This window comes from Fundulus heteroclitus, chromosome 14, assembly GCF_011125445.2.
Source record: "Fundulus heteroclitus isolate FHET01 chromosome 14, MU-UCD_Fhet_4.1, whole genome shotgun sequence".
Classification (NCBI taxonomy): Eukaryota; Metazoa; Chordata; class Actinopteri; order Cyprinodontiformes; family Fundulidae; genus Fundulus; species Fundulus heteroclitus.
Window position 1 is genome coordinate 18,039,257 of NC_046374.1, and position 13,619 is coordinate 18,052,875.

General features: G+C 37.8%; 1 long non-coding RNA gene across 1 annotated transcript; it reads right to left on the reverse strand.

The window, feature by feature from the left end:
- Positions 1-239: 239 nt before the first annotated feature.
- LOC118565705 lies at positions 240-3,559 on the reverse strand. The gene is made up of 3 exons (XR_004932537.1): positions 3,510-3,559; positions 551-611; positions 240-328 (listed from the first exon to the last, which is right to left on the reverse strand). It is a non-coding gene; the product is annotated as an uncharacterized LOC118565705 (long non-coding RNA).
- Positions 3,560-13,619: the final 10,060 nt, after the last annotated feature.

Sequence of the window (13,619 nt, forward strand, 5' to 3'; positions counted from 1 at the left end):
GTGGGTGCTGCGGTAGTTGTGGTGGGAGCAGCTGTAGTTGTTGTGGGTGCAGCTGTAGTCGTGGTGGGAGCAGCAGTAGTTGTGGGTGCTGCAGTATTTATGGTGGGAGCAGCTGTAGTAGTTGTGGGTGCACCTGTAGTTGTGGTTACAGCAGCTGTAGTTGTGGTTAGAGCAGCTGTGGTTGTGGTAGGAGCATCTGTAGTTGTTGTGGGTGCAGCTGTGATTATAGCTGGAGCAGCTGTGGCTGTGATGGTGACAACTGTCGCTGTGTCTGAAGAAGCTGTCGTGGACACATCAGTCGTCGAGGCAGTAGTCATTGTCACAACACCTTTGATTTTCATGGAAAAAGTTTTTCGTTACAGGGAGTGAAGTTATATTTTATGATTTAATCGTTTTTTTATCATGGTTAAATTTATAATTTTGTCATCAGTTAGCATGAACAAATGAATCTACTTTGGAACTCAAATACATCTAACACATTTAGAACAGCTACCTTTGGACTAAGGAATTTTTTATCACCTTTGACAGAAATTCTAGTAATCCAACTTACCTCTTAGCAATAGTAACAATGTTATTATCTTTCCAACCCCCATGCTTTTCCAATCTTGATTCTGGAAAATTAAACAAATATTGTCTCATTTACATTTTAATGGAAGATAGATCACTGTAGCAACCTTAACCTTTATTATGGGTAATACTTTGATTATAATTCACAAACAGTGAACAATGATCTTTTGTTGTGTCTTCTTTGTGCATTATAAATGTAGTTAAAGCCTTGTTTTTATTTCCTGATCAGGTTTGTGCTCATACAACAGAAACGATGACAATGCAGCAGTACAAAAAGACAAAAAATTCTCATGTGCTAAATGGTTACTTTGAATATTAAACTTTAACTCTCACCTTGGTAATAACACATACCTTTTGTTCAAATTTAGTGATGAGATATTTAGGCTTAGTGAAAGTAGTTCATCGAACAAAGTAATTAATTAGTTAAGTATATATTTATGAGAAAGCTGTTCTTGTCTAGTTGTAAATTGTAAGATCAGATATCTATCACTCAAACAACTGGTCATAAACAGGGATTACTCTGTTTTTCATGCAGGGCTCAATATTTTCTTTAAGTCTTAAACAGATTAATTCCGATCTTCACCCCAGAATGATACAAAGAATATTGTTGTTTTAGGTTGTCAAAATCTTTATTATTTTAGATCATTTTTTAGATAATTTTTTTCTGAAGACAAAAATCAGTGCAGAAACTGAAAAATGTTGATTGTGAGAAAATAAAGGAGCATTCACATGCAACATTTATTTGTCTTTGTTGGTTTTAGTTCAAGCTGCATGACGGATTGTGGGAAGGCAAGTATTTTAACTGGTCTTGCGTGCAGTTGCTCATAAAAGCTATTGTTGAAATGATGAATCAGTAAAATTCTTATTGTTTGGAACTCATGACTAACTAAAAAGGTATGATCAAAATCAATATGGAGTGTGTTGGTTGCTTGTTGTCTCCAATCTCTTTTAGACCTGTTTATCTTCTTGATATTATCTCGCTTGTCACCCTTAGTACTTGTAAAAAAAAACCTGTGTATTGATTATGGACGCATTAAAGGACCATGTTGAGATGCAGCTTTATACACAAAATAGAATATTGTGAAAAGGTACAATATTGAGGACACCCGGTGCCACATTCAAATCAGCTAATTAACCCAAAACCCCCGCAAATGAAAAAAATTATGTCTGTCTATTTCTGTATGCTACACAATTATGGGGAAAACTGCTGACTTGACTGTTGTCCAAAAGATGACCATTGACACCTCACACAAGGGGGGTAAAACAAGTCATTGCTAAAGAGGCCTGCTGTTCGCAGAGCTTTGTATCCAAGCACATTAATAGAGGGGCAAAGAGAAGGAAAAGTTGTGGTAGAAAAAAAGGTGAACAAGCAACAGGGATGACTGCACCCTGGAGATGATTGTGAAACAAAACCTATGAAAAAATGTGGGGGAGATTCACAAAGTGTGGACTACAGTTGGAGTCAGTGTTTCAAGAACCACCATGCACAGATGTATGTAAGATATAGGTTTTCTTGTTATCTAGTTATGTACTGTGATGAAAGTAAACGTTGAATTTCCTTTGAAAATCAAGGTCGCAGAGTTTGGAGGAAGAGAGGAGAGGCACAGAATCTACACTGCTCGAGGTCCATTATAAAGTTTCCATAGTCAGTGGATGACATGTCATCTGCTGGTGTTGGTCCACTGTGATTTTGTGGTCCAAGGTCAACACAGCCATCTACCTGCAGCTGAACAACTTTATGGAGATGCAGATTTCATTTTCCAACAGGACTTGGCACCTGTTCACAGTGCCAGATTTCATTTTCCAACAGGACTTGGCACCTGTTCACAGTGCCAAAGCTACCAGTACCTAGTTTAAGGACCATGGTATTCCTGTTCTTGATGGTCAGGAAACTCACCTCACCATAACCCAATAGAAAGTCTTTGGGGTATTGTGAAGAGGAGGATGCGATACGGCAGACCTAACAATGCAGAAGAGATCCTGGGCTATCATAATACCTGAGCAGTGCCACAGACTGATCGACTCCATGCCATGCCGCATCGCTGCAGTAATCCAGCAAAAAGGAACCCCAACTAAGTATTGAGTGCTGTAAATATTCATACTTTAAATTTTCATACTTTTCGGTTGGCCAACATTTCTGGAAATCCTTTTTTTTTGTATTGGTCTTAAGTAATATTCAAATTTTCTGAGATAGTAATTTTGGGGTTTTCATTAGTTGTCAGTTGTAATCATTAAAATTAAAAGGAACAAACATTTGAAAAATATAAGTCTATGTGCAATGAATATATTATACCAGTTTCGCTTTTTGAATGAAATTACCAAAAATAATTAACTTTTTCATGATATCCTGAATATAAGACCAGCACCTGTATGGTTAAGGTGTACCAAAGTTCTTCTTAACTTGTGGGATAAAGTAATGGCAAGAATGAGAGTGATCTGAATTATCAGCATCGTCCTCCTTCCTTTATTATAATATTTATCTTAAGGTCAAAAGAAACGTGAAATAAAGATTTTACGTACCTCAGTAGTGTTTTTTTAACAATTATTTCCAGCATTTTAACACATCATTTCAGTGTTAAACAGGATATTTTTTTCATGTGACCATATGACTAATTATTATGTCAACATATTGTGTTATATTACACTAATCTACATAAAATTGAGAAGTAGACCAAACTAATTAGAATGGGTTTTAGCGTGATGACTATTGTGTTTTTTTAAAAAAAGTCTTGATCACAACTATGCTGCAGAATTGTAAAAAGCGCACACAAATGACAGTACTTATGTAAAAAACTTCTTAATCAGTATCTAAAAATATTCCATCATGCACAAGCAATATACAGTTCTCAATCTTAAAGTAATTTGGCTATTGATAAATTAGAATTAAACAATAAAAGCAGTCATCTTTTTAATGTTAACAAAAGATTCAGCAATCCACTTACTCAAAGCTGTATTGAAGACAAAAAAAATGAACTTGTCTGAAGTGTTTCTTTAAAAGTTCCCTGCTGCTCCTTTAACTCCTGATATGCCACTGTTGGACCTTTATATATTACTTGCAAATTGAAAGTATGATGCTGGAAAGGAATTTCTTTTTAATCTGATGCTGGAGTTTGTTGAATGACATGTAAAAGCAAAAAATCAGTTTGAACAGTCACAAGCTTGGAGTGGCATGTATTGTTTATTCATTCCATTAAAGTGACCAGACCACATGCTATCTTTGATCTTATCTGCGTTGTTACACTTTAAACTTTAAGTATTGACTGCTACAGCAGGAATAAAACATTAATGCATCTGTGTTAAAAATATTTTTTATTACTTCCACAAAGGTATTTGGACAGTGGAGTTTTGGTGTTTGGGGATCTATTTTAAATTTTTTAGCATTGGAGACAATGAAAACATATTACACGGATTGTAAAGTACAAAAAGACTGACTGATGCATTTGTTTCATTTTTCAACAAGCCAGACAAGCTTTTAAACCAACATGCAAAAGGAAAATTTCAATGATGGTCTGGTAACTGCGAGCTTATGAGCTGCAAGGGTTTGTTTTTTCTAGAAACAGTTTTTCTTGGTAAAGCAATGAAAAAGGCAGGGTTGTCATGCCACATCTTTCATTAAGACTTTTTTGACAAATGCAAATTGAGTCACACATTTTTTTCACATATCGAATCAGGGGCATTGACATGTGTCCTTTTTTTTTGGCTTGGTTTAAACTTTTGTGAACTCATTTACTACAACGATATAACACTCAGACTTTGGTCAGACTTAAAGTTAGTATACTTTTAGGCTTACTTATTTAACTCCTAACATTTCTTGTATCTTTGGTGGGCCTAAAGCAGTTATCAAAAATACATCACTATGAAAACATAACATAACACATAAGGGTAAATAAATGTATTTTTTTTAAAAACTTGGAGTATAAATCCCTTTAGTCAGTTTCAGTATGTAGAATAAATCCCTAAAAAAGGAATTAATTTTCTTTTTGCAACAGAGAAACCACAAAGAAATATTTAGACGTAGATTTAGACAAACTTTATTGGCATTTTGTATGTACAGAGTGCACACAAAATTAAATTTTGTTGCATACAGCTTACGACAATGTAATGAGATTGCAATTGAAATATGATAGCATTACAATATAAAGTGCAGCAGTGATAAGAATGAAACAATCTAGGAGAAAACATTCTTTTAAAAAAATGTGCAGAACAATATTCTATGATGTTTGTAGTGCAAAAAATTAATGGTGCAAAAAAGGCATTAATTTGAAAAGTTCAATGTTGGCAGTGAATTTACTGAAATCTTCTGAGACATAAGCTGGCTGCTTTACTTTCCTTACTATTCACTTCACACTGACTGTTGGCAAGATAAACTTGGGTCCACATCCAGGCTTGGTTGTTCCATTTGCAAGATTTTTAATCATTCACCAGACTTGAAATATGGGCAATGTTAGAATAGTAGCTATTTTTTTTATCAGGCAGTTCCTTGTAAAGAACAACACACACCCTGTTAAAATGCAATGTTTTCTTTCCACTGCCCCCACATCCTTTTCAGGACATAGGATTGCTTCAACGCCAGTCATTTGAGTGAGGTTTCTCAGATAAATAACTTTTTATCAGCCAGCATTATCTACTCAAAATGTTTTATAATTAGGATCACATGTAATGTAACTATATAACTAAGAATATTTCCTCAACCATCCAAATCACAGAATTTAATTGATCAAATACTTCAGTAACCACAGTTGTTTGACATCTGAACATCAGCATGCAAAGAATCATTCGGCGTGGTACCATGATACAATGCAATATGTGCAGTAAGGCCAGTCGTCAAAACTTTCAACCAGCAACTGGACTTTCTCTCAGTATTTTTCTGAAAATATTTGACACCTATCCAGGAATCTTTGTCAATTCTAGTGGCTCGCTCTTGAGCAACCTGTGTTTGGAGCGCTGCTGTTTTTATGCACATGGAGGCTAATTCTCCTAGGCGCATTATAAGTAAGAGACAACTCAATGATCCACCCATTGCTGTCCTGGGTACACCCCATCGTTCAAACCATCTGTTCTCTCTGTTCAAATTTTGGGTGTGCCCTTTGCTCTTGAGGTGCAAGTGGACTGCTGAATCTCGGCCAAAGCTGCCGGCCCTCCTGTGTTGTGCCATGCGTTTATGTAGTTGTTGTTGTTTGGTTTGTCAGATGTGGGAGTCTGAGCAGTCCTCACTGCATTGGACTACATTCACAAAACTGGTCAACTTTCCTGTGGGTGTTATGTCTGTGGGATAAACCAGTTTTTGTCTGACAATGCTATTGGGCTTAAAATATCCTGGTATGTTGTATTTTGAAAAAGAAAAAGTCTCCTGAATTTCTCAGAAAGCCCTGACAATATTGTTGCATCTTTTTGTTTTCTCCTGTTTGTTAGACGCAGTGTTGTTTTTACTGATAATTTTGTTGAAAGACTTAACAAACAGTTCGGGTAACCACGAGCTTGAAGTGATTTCCTGAAGTGCTTGAGTTCTTTGTGTTTCTCCTCTGTGCCAGACGGAATGCTGTCCGCCCGATAACTCACAGTTCTGATAACAGAGAGTTTGTGTTCCAGTGAAACAAAATGGAGATATTGATCTGGGTATGTGGGCACAGCACAGTTCAGAAAGAGACAATGTTCTTGGCATCCTCTCTGGTAAACTTGATATTGTTGTCTACTGACTTGATGTGGTTGGTAAATGCCTCAACTTCTTTGGTTTGGATTTTGACCCTGGTGTAATCCACATATCTATAACAGTGAGTTGGTTGTGCTCCCTTATAATCAGAGGGCTCTGCTCCCCACCTCCTCCATGTGCATATTGGCCACAATGGGTGACATTAGGGAACCCATGGCACATCCATTTTCTGTAAGTAAAAATTGTCTTTTTGCTGATGGATGTAACTGTGGCGGGATGTTTGAAATGGATATTTTTTCGCACTAGAAAGTGCTGCTGTTACTTTCATCCTATGTTCTTCTGCTTTTGCCTCTGCCATGTTGTTATTTTTGATGGCTGATTCAGTGGCAGCGATAAGTTCTGATACCGGTAGTTGCTTTGGGGTGATGGCAAAGTTGAGACCTTTGGACCAAGGTGCTCTGCATGGGTGCATTCCAGTTTGTTCATGTTCATAATAATTTTTCCTCAAACTCTAGGGTCACTTGTGGAGTACCACAGGGTTCAGTCCTTGGACCAATTCTATTTACTATATATATGCTTCCGATTGGCAAAATTATCAGACAGCATGGGATTAATTTCCACTGTTATGCTGATGACACTCAGCTATATTTATCCATAAATCCTGATGAATCCAATCAGTTACTTCGACTGCAGTCATGTCTTGATGACATCAAAAGCTGGATGACTTTAAATTTCCTGCATTTAAATTCTGACAAGACAGAAGTTGTAATCTTTGGGCCAGAGTCTTCAAAAAATAAAGTTCTTAATCAATCCCTTAATCTGGATGGCATTAACTTGGCCTCTGGTAATAAAGTTAAAAATCTTGGTGTTGTTTTCGACCAAGACATGTCATTTAAATCTCATATTAAACAGGTTTCCAGAGTTTCCTTTTTTCACCTCCGGAATATCGCCAAAATTAGAAACATTCTGTCCAGGAGTGATGCTGAAAAACTAGTCCATGCATTTGTTACTTCAAGGCTGGACTATTGTAATTCTTTACTATCAGGAATTCCACAAAATGCAGTTCAAAGTCTTCAGCTGATTCAAAATGCTGCGGCAAGAGTTCTGATGAAAATCAACAAGAGGGATCATATTTCTCCTGTTTTAGCTTCCCTTCATTGGCTTCCTGTTAAATCAAGAATAGAATTTAAAATTCTCCTTCTAACGTATAAAGCCCTTAATAATCAAGCTCCATCATATATCAGAGCTCTGATTACCCCGTATGTTCCTAACAGAGCACTTCACTCTCAGACTGCAGGTCTGCTGGTGGTTCCTAGAGTCTCTAAAAGTAGAATGGGAGGCAGATCCTTTAGCTATCAGGCTCCTCTCCTGTGGAACCAACTCCCAGTTTTGGTCCGTGAGTCAGACACCCTATCTATTTTTAAGACTAATGTTAAAACTTTCCTTTTTGACAAAGCTTATAGTTAGAGTGGCTCATACCCTGAGCTATCTCTATAGTTGTGCTGTGACAGGCCTAGGCTGCTGGAGGACATCAGGGTCTAATTTTCTCACTCTACTGATTTCTACTGTTCTTCAGTCTACTGTTCTCCAGTTTTGCATTGTATTACATTGAAATGACTGTCGTCATTTCAGCTTTTAACTTTTGCTCTCTCTCTTTTTCTTCATAGTAGGTACACCTGGTCTGGCGTTCTGTTAACTGTGACATCATCCAGAGAAGACGGCTCACCCGCTACTACCATCTAATGTAGAACAGATTACTAGATCAATGTGTGCTTCTGTGCTTTTTGTCTCTCTTGTTGTGTCTCTGTTCTGTCTTCTGTAACCCCAGTCGGTCGAGGCAGATGACCGTTCATACTGAGCCCGGTTCTGCCGGAGGTTTTTCCTTCCCGTTAATGGGTGGTTTTTCTTCCCACTGTCGCTTCATGCTTGCTCAGTATGAGGGATTGCTGCAAAGCCATGGACAATGCAGACGACTCTCCCTGTGGCTCTACGCTTCCCCAGGAGTGAATGCTGCTTGTCGGGACTTTGATGCAATCAACTGGTTTCCTTATATAGGACATTTTTGACCAATCTGTATAATCTGACCCAATCTGTATAATATGATTGAACTTGACTTTGTAAAGTGCCTTGAGAGTACATGTTTCATGATTTGGCGCTATATAAATAAAATTGAATTGAATTGAATTGAATGGGTGAACTCTCTGTTTCATAGGTTAGTCACCCATTGGCTCCTGGGGGACATTGTGTGAATTGTCACTATCTTCCTCTCTGTGTAATCTGGTTGTAGCAATGGTGGCACTCTTGTCAGTAATGAAGATGTGGAGCTGCCAGCTGTCTGGTTGGGACCCTATCAGCTCCCTCAGTAATTTTCACATATTCCGGCTATAACAGTGTATGCCCGCCAATCTGCAAGCAAGGAAGCAGCCTGTGATGTCATCCCCACCATTACCAGCAAACTGCAAAGACAACACCCCAAAGCCCTTTTTCTAATCTTGGGGACTTTAACCGTACATCCGTGTTCTCCATACTCCCCACCTTTAACCAGCATTATACCCGCAAGACCGTGTATGAACCCCTTAAATACGGAGAACCAACTATAAGAAAATAGAGAAAATGAAGAGGCCTGAGACACTACTTTACCTCCACTGTTTGGGATGAACTCTGCTATCCTCATGGGGATTACATCTGTGGAATAAAAGAATACATCATGTGTATCATAAATTTATGCGTGGACCTACTCTGTCCCTCATGAAAGTTAGGTGTTTTTCCAACAACTAGCCCTGGATAAACCCTGACATAAAAGCTTTGTTAAAGTAAAAGAACACGGCTTTCAGGTCAGGAAAGAATGAAGAACCAAGATGTGTACAGAAAGAACTGAGGAAAAAATAACAGCGGGAAGAAAATTGAGGATCAGTGGCAAGAAAACAACATAATGTTCGGAAAAGCTTGGAAAGAATTTCAGGTCACAGACAGACTGCCCAGACTGTAGGTGACATGTACCGGCTGAATAAGCTGCTTCAGTACTTTCTTAGGTTTGACCAGATCATTAAGGGGCAACACCCAAACAATGAACTGACTGGAGGGTTGGGCTAGTTGTTAATGTGACCTTAATGGTCAGATTAGTGACCATTATGGCCACATTAGTGTGACTGTTATGGTAATAATTTCCAAGTTGTGACTTCAAACCCCCATTCAGAACTGAAGAACCATTTTTAATGAGAGAAGAAACGTTTTCAAGAAACATGAGGAGGCCTGTCAGTTTGTATTTAAGTGCAAGGGAATGCCATGTCCTAGGTGACACCAATAAATTGACACCAATATACCTGTGGTTTTTAACATTTATGGTGAATATCACATCAGATACTCATCATAGACCACTATATGGAAGGGGTAGTAAAAAGATATGTGTTTGGTCTTGATAAAAAAATATCTATATTTTGAGTGCAGTCCACCAATGATGCATTGTTAAAGTAGTAAAGCGACAGACGTTGCATCATAATGCTTTGGTTTAAGTGCTTTGGTGGCTCCTGTTACAATCAATGTAGATTACAGAGTTGTCTTTTTTGAATAAAGCTCCACTCTTGGATAAACAAGTTAAGCAACTCAAATATTGTTCATGCCGATTTCTGTTGTGAGTCCTCAAGAATATGTATGTATGGTCACACATTCACATTTCACATTTCACAATAGAAAAATAGTGGCTATATTCTAAGTTTTACTTTTGCATAACCTACATTGATAAGGTGCCACCTGAAAATATGACCTACTTTAGCCATTTAGCAAGCTTGATTCCTTATCAGTGTCATCTCCTCTAATGATACACACAGCTGTTTGCCAATTTTGTGTGGTTTATCAGACTTTTTAGCTTTTAAGGTTTACATCACAACTCGTCATGTAATTGTTGTGTAGCTTTTTGTTTCACTTGTAAATAACTTGCAGCAATAGAAAGACCCTCAGTGCCTGTGTAAGACCTATGATATATATTTTTTTAAAGCAAACAGGCTTTAATTGGAGGCAACTGGAAACCTATAAAACAAATATGAATGAAACTTTGATAGAAACCACAAACAATTATAAGGAAAACATTTATTTTTAATGTTCTTTAAAAGTTATCAGTATGCATGACTTCAAATATGTAGAAAAACGAAAATCGCCTTTCGCAGATACATACATGCAAGGATCTAAACAGGCGTAAAAACTGGTCTAACTGCAAGGAGTATGCAAACGGAAATGCATAATCATAAGTCATAATCTTAACAGTTCACTGCATATACTCAAGCAAAAGTCATGCTTCAGATCAAACCCACTGTGAGAAACTTCAGGACTACACCACCATAAGTAGTGAGCCTGCATTCTGTGGTCTGAAGAATGTTGAAGGTGTGTTTTACTTTGATGTTTTTGTTTCTTTTTTTTTTTTTTGAGTCGCTCTTATTCAGAAGCATTGCAGGACAGTGTTTGCTTTGTGATGCAAGTCACAAGTGCTGATTTAGGGTGCATAGTTTCACACTAATGTCCCACAATGACAAAAGATGGAGGATGTGGGTCTATAATGGAAGGAATGTAGGTACATAAAAAGAAAACGTAAAGTAAAACTGAAAGAAAAAAAGACATGTACCAAAACAAAACCTATAGACCTGTAAGTCCAGTTGTTTTATTGGAAATGGGAACACTGAACATAATGTCAGAATCAAACACGTATATAAATATATGTACATGGTGTGTATTGGAACTTACAATGGGAAATTATTATTTTTAATTCAACCTAACCTTTAATTCTCACTGTATTTGTGCATTCACAAACATAAGAATCCATCTAGTCTCACTCCGACTTCAACCGTTTGTGCCCGAAGGCACTTTAAAATGTCAAATGCCATATACTTTTATGTTATGTTCTAAAACTATCAAGTACTGAGAAAGTCATGTGCTGACATATGTTGCATTTTATTCATTTAAATATATATATATATATATATATATATATATATATATATATATATATTATATATATATATATATATATATATATATATATATATATATATATATATATACACATATATGAATAACATGTAAAATATTTCAGCACCTAATTTCCTAGTAGTTGATAGTGTTAGTACATCCAGTGACTGTAGAATTACCTGTAAAACGTTTTCACACAGCCAGAAAACTGCTTGTTGTTGCAACCAAATCCTATGGGATTCTGTGAGAGTAGGGAGTAGCAAGATGGCGGCCAGCGACTTCAGTTTTCGGCAAAATCAGTACTCCAGTGTATTATATAGCTCAGTGGATATATACGTAGACACCTCAGTGGGTGCAGGTTTGCAGATCGACGTCACCACCATATTGTATGTGGCAAAAAGTAGTGAACGTCTATGTTCCCTGTATATATGTTTTAAGTATTTAGATAGAAAGATAAAGATGGAGCTTTTATATACACACTTGTAAAGAAATATATTTAAACATTATTTGATGGCAGAGCAGAGAGCTATTGATCAATACTTTTAGATATAGTTGTGCATATATAGATTTTGAAGTATTACAAATAAATAGTGTGTGTTTATATGTAATTATATGTCCAGATTGTATTTGCTTTATAGAGTTTTATAAAGCTTACTGGCACATCCAAGGAGAAGCTTTGCTGGATGTCTACAATGAAAGTATGGCCACTGGTTCACTTCCACAGGACAGTAATCACCCTCCTACCAAAAACGGAAACCTGTGCGATATAAAGAACTGGTGCCCTGTCTCTCTGATTATGGGGTCCTGTAATAATCTTACAGCTGAGAACCCGGTATTCAAGCCGACACAGTGTAAAGTATAAAGGTTTATTGTAAAATGCATGATAGTGTTAGTTGGGAGAGACAAACAGGCAGGAACAGGAGACGAATGAGATGGCTGACCAGGAGATTACAGCAGAAATGAGCAGGTGACCTGATGATGCAGGCGGAGACTGACTGGACCGGATGGCGTACGCAGAGGTAGACTTGATCAGAAGATTCTTGCAGGGACAGACCTGACCAGACAGAGCATGTAGAGGCAGATTTGACCAGAAGCTGCAGATGACTTCCCAGTGAGGCAGAGCGAGACAAGATGAGACATTCTGGCAGAGAGTGATAGCATGAGGCAGGTATAAATAGGAAGGGTAACAGGTGAGCAGAGTTGGGACTGATTAACTGCTGCAGCAGGTGGAGCTAATTAAGGTGTTGGTGGCTGGGAGAAGTGGAGCATGGAGCGGAGATGATCAATTAAACAGTCCAAAAACAAAAACAAAACCCCAAATCATGACAGATTCCCACCAAAGTCCTAGCAACTTGGCTGAAATAAGCTATAGAGCAGATCATCTACCAGACCTACTGCATCCTCAGCAGGTTTGTGGTAGAGAACATACTTAAATTGGGATGTTTTGGGGGTCTCTGGTTCATTGGGGCTAAAAACAGGCTTGGGTGCATTAGATCAAAAGAAGACATATGACTCTGTTGAACACAGCTTCCTCTGGAAAACAATGGAGGGGTTTAGGTTCAGCGCTGGTCCTGTAGCCTGGATCCAGGGGATGTACAGTGGCATTGAGAGAGTGATAAGGTGGTCTGTGTGCTGCTTTTAGGTTACATAGATGGGTTTGGCAAAGTTTGTGCTGGCTGAGATGCTCTATGCATTTTCCCTGGAACCCCTGCTTCAGAAGATATGCTCATGGTTTGGTTTTAATAGCAAAGTCATTTTATCTGTTTATGTAGATGATGTTGTTTTTACCAAAAATCAGCATGATTTTAGTGGCAGAGATCACAAAAATGTTTGGTTTTATCAGCTGCAAGGGTGAACTGGGGGAAGAGTGAAGTAATAACTGCTGGTTAAAAGGCACAAATGGCTTCCAGTTCTCCCTCAAGGTCTGTATGGAAAATTAATTATTTTAAATATTCAATTCAATTCAATTTTATTTATATAGAGCCAAATCATGATATCTAGGTCTGTTTTAGGATAGAAATGCTATATATTATATGATTGCTGGGGAGTTATGGCCTCGTAGTTAGAGCAGTGTGCTTGTGGTCTGAGAAGGTTGCAAATACCCAGTTCGATCCCCGCAGGGCCACTGTGGGTCCGTGAGCAAGACCTTTAGCCCCAGATTGCTCCCCAGGTGCTGCAATAGCTGCGCACTGCCCCCTAAGGGATGGGTTAAATGCTGAACACAAATTTTGTTGAAATGTATAATTGCAATGAACTGGGAAAATGCTGAACAGAATAACAAAACAAGATGGCAATGTGAAGATGGCTACACTCTCAGAGGTCTTATAGAAGACGGGTACTTGCCATAGACAGAGAACCTAAAAATTCAGTAGAACACAATGCTTGATTTAAAAGGTTTCTTAAAAGACATTCTCAGTTGGTAAGGAGAAACTTGCCAGGAGCA